Genomic DNA, 9080 nt, shown 5'->3' with positions numbered 1-9080 from the left:
ACACAATACTCCGTTACTGGGCCCATGTGGGAAGGTCTTGGGTTTACATACAGAGGTTTCTCTGTACACAAGCGTGCACACGTATGTATGCCCTCCATCAGGGCAGGCTGAAGCTAGAGGCGGATTGTGGCATGAAGACCATGTTGGGCCTCCCTTGCCATCTCTCATAAAATAAATACATTCAAAAAAATGTTTTAATTAAATAAAATGTGGGACCACCAGTTAGCATAATGGCTATGTCACTGAACTCCCATGTAGTCGACCGTGGTTCGAGTCCCAGACCCGGTGGTTTAAATTCATGCCGGGCGCATGAATTTTAGCATTATATTTTAAATAGAACTGAAGAGAAAAGTAAAAATAAAAGATCATCAGGACTAGCAGTTGGCGTAATGGCTATATTGCTAGACTCCCATGTAGTCAAACACAATTCAAGTCCCAGACCCTATGGCTTAAACTCACGCCGGGCATGTGTGTGTGCGTGGTCCAAGATCCCAAGAGGAGAATAGAGGAGAAGGGATTATGGCATGGCCATCCCCCCGGAATGTGATCTCGCTTTCTATCTCTCTGTCTCTCTCTTTCTTTCTGGCAAGCACACACTCCCTATAAAGAAAGACCTCTCAGGAAAAAAAAAAAAAAAAAGGGACCAGCAGTTAGCGTAATGGCTATGTCATTGGACTCCCATGTAGTCAACCGTGGTTCGCGTCCCAGCCTCAGTGGCTTAAAACTCACACCGGCGTGTGTGCGTGCATACCCAAGATCCTGAGAGGAGAATGGAAGAGAAGGGATTGCAGCGTGGCCATCCCCCCTGGGGGGGAGGGTTGATTTCTTGCTTTCTGTCTCTCTGTCTCTCTCTGCCTGTCTGGCAATGCACGTGCCCTATAGCAAAAAACTCTACAAAAAAAAAAAAAAAAAAAGACAATAGAAAATAGCTATGTGCTTTACATTAAGGATAATTTGTATAGCTCTTTGTTTAGGAAACATTGCTTTCTGGAAGGTACCTGCACTGAGTAAATGAGGTAGAACTTGAACACTGACATTATGGCATTATGCAAGACCAAGGAAACAATTTCTGTTCCTAGTGCAATGTTTATCATCTCTTAGTTCTTGAGAATATAGTCTGCTCTTAGCCCAAATATTTGTAAATGAGAACAATTTTGATAAAAACCTAAGGATAGAGGAAGTTATATAGAAGGTTACACTACTATAAATAGCATGATTTTTTAAAAAGATTAAAAAATTCATACTACAATATAATTGAGGAACATCTTTCCTACATGACTGTAGAGATTTCAATAGCTGAAGTCATCACTACTTATGAATAATTATTTGCCTTAAAGTTTACTTACCTAAGAATTTCATTACCTACTAAATTCCCATTCCAAAATATTAGTCCCATGTTAACAAAACAAAACCGCTACACAACAGTTTGTCACTGTAATTGTTATTAAAACAGTGAAGATTTTACTTGATTCTTTTATGTTCATGGAATTTGTAATTTATTGATGCCATATTATTTACTGATAACTGCATTTGAAAAGAAAACAAACAGATGTCTGCTATATGATAAATATGAAGCCAAGTATAATGTATTTTAATTTATTAAATCTTTACAACAACTCTATATATAGTCAAAATATTCTTATCCCTACTTCATGTATAGAGAAGAATGCACACACACCAAAAACCTAATAAACCTATTAAGTTTCAGTATCTGGCTAACATTTACCCAATACAGCAATAGGACTGGAATTCACAATCAAGGTTCTCTGCTTTCTGAGAGTCTAAGTTCTCTGAGAGTGGGGGACAATCCACATCGTGCTCTATCCACAATTTAAATCACAGTAAATATTTGTTAAATAATGATGAAATATATGTGTGTGTATAATATCACAATGCTTCTTAATAAAGACTTAAAGCCTCTCCCTTTTCAAAATGTATGATATTGAAACAGGCTACATGTTATAACTTATCTTAGCAACCTTGACCCTCTTAATTAGGTATGGCTAGATAAGACGTGGGAAAACAAGAAGGAAAAAAAATCTTATGTTCTTTTATTTAAATCATATATAATTTTGTTCCCAACAGTACAATGACATTTTGACTAAAATAATGTAACTATGTAACATGTTTTGGGTGTTTGGTATATGCCGGACCTCTATGAAGCATTTCACATACATTTATTTGTATCACATGTTTTCAGTCTGTATTAAAGATTTACTACTGAAGTACAATTTCTTTTATTTTCCTTTTGGAATGATTTCTCTTTTCTTTTCTGTGAAGAATAAAGAAACTGGGTCCTTCTGTGATTATGAATCTCCTCTGCTCCTCTGGTTATGTGTCCTTAGCCATCCATGTGTCACAGGAAAGACACTCTCGGACACTTGTTAATTCCACTCACTGTACTGTTCCCTTCATGAACTAGACCGTGAAGTTGTCAAGTCAGTCTGGTTAGCACTGATGCTAGTGACATTTCATTTGGCACCTCCACACCTCCCTCTTGATACATTCCGTTTATCATTATCTTTTGTTTATGGCACGTCCTCCTGTTTATCATCTATGAGGTAGAATTCTTAACACACCCAACTGAATTAATTTGGCAAGTAAAATTATCTCTGGCATTGTATGAAATATGGTGCTAACATTCAACATATCACCTTATTTCTGCTTCTCATAATTCAACTGTTGTAACAGAAATGTAAGACATCAGATCTGTTTTTTAAATTTTCCCAAGAAGAAAAAATAGTCCCTAAAATTAGTAGATACCAGTGGATTCTAGATATATGTACAACTTTCTTAGCAGACTTCAAACAAGAGATATTTTATAAATTAAGTAATCATGGTTTAATCAAATCAGAATTATCTATTATAGAGGTTAAAAGAATCTTTGTTAAATTAATGAGAAAAATAAGACAGAAAAAAATGCAATACATGAGACTGTGAGGAATAATAAACATAATTTTGTTTCTACTAGTATTCGGCAACCTTCTCCCAGCAGCCATTCTTCTTTTGAATTGTCTTTCCTTGCAATAGCTCCTCCATTTGTTCTCTAACTCTTCATTCAAACGTTATCCCTTTTTCTAGTACTAGGACCATACTAGGGCCATTTGGAACTATTCCTTCCCTGGTTTGCATCATGAACCATTTGCTTCTTTGAAACATGATTGTCTTTTATTTTAATATATCATATCTAAAAAGAACCCCATGTAAACATATAAACTATATTTTTTATTTAAACTATTTTTAACAATCATAATTTACACTGTGTGCAGGAGGAACTGTCTTCAAAGCCTAGTGTGCTTTTCTCAATTTTGACAACAAATTTTCACCAGAAGTGCCTTGTCTGTATTTAGATTTCACAAAATTTTTAGTTGACAAAAAAAAAAGATTCACATACCTAAATTCTTGACATACTTAATATGTTTTTCTGATAATGGAACAGAGTTAGTCTTTAAACTTAAATAAATTAAACAAAATTAAAAGTTCTGTTGTGCTGGCTACACTTCAAGTGTGCTGCACATGTGGCTTACGGCTGCTTACAGGAGAGCGGAGATGCAGAAAGTGGTTTGTCCTACCCGGTCCACAGACTAGCACTATCACTGGGGAACTTGCTCTAGGTACAAGTTTTCAAGAGTCTGCCCCAGACTACAGAACCAGAAAACCTGGGTATGGGGCCTAGCACTCTCTCAGAGCCCACAGAGTATTTTTTTTGGAGAGATTTTCACTGTAGGGCACGTGTGCTCGCCAGACAGACAGAGAGAGACACAGAGACAGAAAGCGAGAAATCACCTCCCAGGGGGGATGGTCACGCCGCAATCCCTTCTCCTCTCGGGATCTTGGGCACGCACGCACACGCGCCCGACATGAGTTTTAAGCCACCGGGTCCGGGACACGAACCGCGGTCGACTACGTGGGAGTCCAGCGACATAGCCATTACACTAACTGCTGGTTCCCAGCCCACAGAGTATTTTGATGCACGTTAAAGCTTGAGTACCACCATAACATAAGACAACGCAGTAGTTTTGATCAGCTACTTGTAGAAAGGAAAGTGGTACAAATCCCTGCCCCAATATATTTCAAGGCTATCAAGCCAGGAACTAAAAGATTCTTACTTCGATTTTTGTTAATCCAGGCACGGTAAACTATCTCGATGGGATGTTTAGAAAGTATGGCTGGATTACCAAGGTGGTTGAGATCAGGATTTGACTCAGATGACCTGACTCACCTCACCTCCTGACACCTAAGGTCTGGAAAATATGAGCACCCTTGACATGTGTCAAGGCTGTGAGTATAAAACTAATTCCAGTGTTTAATTATCAGTGTTCATATGTACTCACCACTGTATGATGTCACAGCCAGCAGTAGGCAGAATGTTGGGCCATGGAAGGGATACTTGTTATTCATCTCTTTTGTGAAGACTATCTTATCTCTTGCTCCACACCCCAGTTTTGGTTTTCTGTTCTTCATAATTTTAACATCCAACTCCTCTATAATCTCCAGTGCTCAAGAAAGCTCTCTGCTACTATAGTTTTAAATCACTTCTAGAAGTTTCTATTACTTTGAAAACAGAGTTTTGTCTTAAATAGCTGGCACATTGTGACATTGTCTTCCTGGTGTTGAAATTGTGTTCAGGTACAAAAAAGCTGTCTCACAGGTTGTCCAGTGGATATTTTAAGAAGTCAGCTGTGGCAGGAACAGCAGTTAAGACCATCAAAACATGTGTCCTTCTTTCACAGAGTCCCAGCCTCTTCTGAGTCAGGAGTGACCCCCTGGTTATTCTAGGGGATGCGAGTAGAGGACTGCAAGCCACCTCTAGACAAGTACACTTCTCAAGGCAAGAGAGGTCTTTCCCCCTCTCTGGGCTCAACACCACATCATAGAAGCCACAAGGTAAAGACAGAGCTGGGGTTAGCCATGTGGTGTCTAAGTGACAGAAACTTCCAGAAGACTAGGTCCCTGACTGACTCCATCCAGGGGAAAGCCCCAACTCAGCTCCTTTGCTCTTTAAACTTTAAGTCACTTTACATCATTGTTGTAATAACTTATTCCACCTAAGACCATCATTTACTATCTCTCCTATTGTTATTTTACCAAATAATTTTTATCTTTTATTGGAAAAGTTTTAGTAAACTTTCAAACTGTCTACCATGAGAAGTATGAAAGTATTAGAGCATAAAAGTTGGCTATACACTTAGAATGCTACACAAAAATAAGCTAATAGACCAGCGTGAACAATAGTCGTATTATCATTGTACTTTCCACCTGAGTTGCTGGGCCAACCAACTGGCAGACAGAACCCACAGCTCCCAGCAGTCTGACTCAAATGTTGTCATTGATGAATATCCAGCTTGGCTGGTGGGGCAACTCTTGTATTTGCAATTGCGGTCCAGAGGATGTCTATGCTGAATACAGAAGTTGCCACCACACGGCACAAGCCACCTGCAGCCTCTTTATTCCTGCATTCTCTCCTTCAAAGATTGGTATATAAAATCTTCTTCTTCCCAGGATGGTAGTTATAGTCTGTCATTGTGCTCTCACGAACCACCACACCTGGTATCTCTCCCTTCCTTACTGGATTGGGTGTTACAAACGGGTCCCTGTGGGGATACTTGGACCTGGACATCCTTCTTGAATGCAAAAGGACACTCATGTACAGCATATGTCAAGTGATCTTTATGGAAATCTTGTTTACATGCATCACATTTTAGTGGAAGAAAATTTAGGTCCTTGCAAGTTTTTCCTGAACAATGCTTCCCCAAATCAGAAAATTTCATTATGAAAACAGTGTCAGAAACACAGATGGCACGTCAATTTCACCTGGCTTTCGGCAGGGGGCCCAGGCTGCTCCAAGGAACAGTGAAAAGTGGTGAAGATGGAAGAGCATGTTTCCCTCTGTGTAACCAGCCATGCAGTAGGGAGTGAGGCAAAGGAAGGATGACACCAGCGACACCCATCTGCTCCCACAAAAGAAGCCTGCCTAAGCATTTTCTTTTTACTAGTACCCTGCCTTCGTCCTTTAGTCGATTCCTAGCTATTCATCCCTAGATAGTATCTTGCCAATTCTCTGCTTGCTTTTTAAACTATCTAGAAATTAAATATGATAACCTAGCTGAGGAGTTTACTCTGTTTAGTTTCAATCTTTTTATTACGAGACCCAAGATAAAGCAATAAACTACTATGGGGGAGCCAAAATATTAAGTTTATTACATTCTATCAGTCAGCTATCATGAACAAAGCTCCCAGTATTAGCATCCTGAGAGTACACATACTACTTATTCTTTGGCAAGGATGTTCTCTTCACTGTTAAGAACTAAATGCTAAGAGATTACCTAGATTTTGTGATTGACTAAAGCAATGATCTTTTTGAGTTCTTTGTCATGACCTTTGTTCATCTTACTGCCTTCTTCCTCAAAACCTATTTGACTTGAACTTATGTTTGTCCACTTTCCTTAGCTCTTTCTTTATTTACTAATTTCATTTTCCTTTTTTTATAATTATAACAATAAATTATTCACACAAAGAATACTCAAATAAAAATAAATGAGATATAATTAAATATGGGGAAAATGATATAATAAATTACACAGTATTTTGAAAGGGAAGGAAATCATTAATTTTTTTCAATTATTAAACATTCTATTACTATACATCATTTAGCTTATAAAAAGAATTTACTCAACATGAAATACATCTCAGACCAGTTGAGAATACTGTATATGTTGTCATCAATAGGTAATAAACCATTTTTATGTCCTACAAATGTCTTGCTTTTTTTCTACCCGACTTTTTCCTCCATACTCTTCCCTTCTTCCACCGCCCCCTTCCACACTGTCTCCAGCACCCACCACTATTTTCACTGCTTTTATGCCCTCCAATCTTTCAGTCTATACCATAAAGTGCAGACAGTCAGTATATATTAAATAGAGACATACAATATCTTTCTTTCATAGCCTGGCTTGCTTCACTCAGCAGTAAATCTTCCATATGTGACTACTTTCTATCAAATGTCGGGGTCTTGTTGCTTTTTTCCCAATGTGACTTCTTTTTTTCAAATGCCCGGGGTTTTTTTTTTTTTTTTTTTTTTTTTTTTATGGCTGAATAGTATTCTATAAAGTGTATGTGCCAAATTTTTTCAATCTACCTATATGTTCATGGACATTTGGGTTATTTCAAAGTCTTAGCAATTGTTAGTAATGGCACAATAAACATCAAAGTGCAAGCTCTTTTCTGGCTGAGCAATCTCCCGTCCTTTGGGTAGATACCCAAGAGTGGGATTGTTGGATCATATGGTAGTTTTCTATCTGTAGGTCTTTGAGGAACTTCTGTATTGTTTTCTAGAGTCCTGAACCAGTTTCCATTCCCACCAACAGTGTAGGAGAGTTCCCCTTTCACCAAACCCTGCCGACACTTATTTTATGTATTTTTATTCTTTGCCATTTGGACAGGTGTCCATTTCCTTTATACATCAAATAAAATGTGAACTCTGGTCTAAGTTCTCATCCTCTCTCCCTCTCTCTCTCTCTCTCTCTCTCTCTGTGTGTGTATGTGTGTGTGTGTGTTTGTTTATTTTTCTATCTCATGTGCAGCGTTGCATGCTCTCAAATAAAACAAGCCTATTGTTTTACAATAGGCTTACAGTATCATTACACACTGGTCTTCATAATTCTACAAAATCTTTATTTTAAAGTTAGAAAAATGTACTGTGAGTACATATTAGTCAAGGGTACATTAAAGCATCATACCAAATGGAAATCTTAAGAGTTTCTCATATAAGTACTTTAATATTCTAGACTCTTATTCAAGCTAGAAACAATCAGGAAATTATTTAAAGGCTACAAATTTCATTAGATACTTCCAGAAAACTAAATGAAAGGAAAAAAAAAAAAACATTGCCTTTAATATATACACTCCTAGCTTAGTTTCTATAGCAAATAAATGATGAGCTATATTTTTTAAACCAAGTATGGCAAGATCATCGACCTAAAACTAAATATTAGGTTGTCAGGAAAGTCGTGACATATTTTTTCCAAGTGAAAATGCATCATGGCTTTTCCAAAGACCCAATAAAAGTCCCTTCAGAGATTTAGGTTACCTTTCAAGTCAAATTTATAAAATGATGTCAATACTTTGAGGAAAACTAAGAAATTGTTACCTTTGAGGCTAAGTGATAATATTATAAATTATATTGATGTTATAGTCAAAACAATGCAGTGCTGTAATGACCTAAAATTTTAGAAAGTCAACAGTAAAATGTATACACAACACTAACATTAATAGGTAAATATTATTTAGCACTTAAATTATTGCTATAATGGAAACTAAGAATATTAGGCCCTTTGACAATGACACAAGATTCTGAATTCTTCCTTTGGTCAGGTTGTTAGATTTTGCTCATGTTCACTGTGATGTCTGAATAAGCCTTTTCTGCATATCTTTTGAAAATATCCCATCATCTGAATAATTTTACAAAGATAGGGATGCTCAACAGGTTTATGTTAAATGTTTTCCACAATTTTATCAGTGGGCATATTGCTGTTCCAATCATACAATTTTGTTTTTGCTTTGCAATTCAGCTTTCACTATCTAAATCTAAATGTCACCAATAAAACTACTAGCAGTCCCACAAAAAAAATAAAATTAATACATTTATGACCTCACTTACTTGGAAAGGGCAAACAGATGGAGAAGAGTTAGCACTCATGAGTTGCCATTTTCTGACACCAAAAAGGTGAGGTAGTAAATCTATTAGTGGTAGATCACAATAGTTAAACCAAACATGTGTAATATCACTATATTATTTTCTCCGTGACTATAAGTTTTTGTCCTTCACAGGCTCTATTCTCATGTCCTCACTTTCAACTCTGCATTGCTTCTAGTTTCTCTAAATTTTAATGACAATAATAAAAGCACTGAAAATAACAACTATTTACTGAGGGCCTAATTTGTGCCAGTCACTTTATAAAGCCTGTTAACTAAAGTATCTTATTTGATTGATATAACCATTAAATGACAGAAAGAGAGGGAGAGAGATAGTCTAGTGAAACAACATTCTCACCAACAGCTCTGAGACCTGAAAAGGGAAA

General features: G+C 37.1%; 1 pseudogene; it reads right to left on the bottom strand.

Moving 5' to 3' along the window:
* Positions 1–5243: 5243 nt before the first annotated feature.
* Positions 5244–5771, bottom strand: LOC102480337 (AN1-type zinc finger protein 2A-like; annotated as a pseudogene).
* Positions 5772–9080: the final 3309 nt, after the last annotated feature.

Source organism: Tupaia chinensis, unplaced genomic scaffold, assembly GCF_000334495.1.
Source record: "Tupaia chinensis unplaced genomic scaffold, TupChi_1.0 Scaffold000622_1, whole genome shotgun sequence".
NCBI lineage: Eukaryota > Metazoa > Chordata > Mammalia > Scandentia > Tupaiidae > Tupaia > Tupaia belangeri.
The sequence above is the reverse complement of the archived record's forward strand: the minus strand, read 5'-3'. Positions and strand labels throughout refer to the sequence as shown.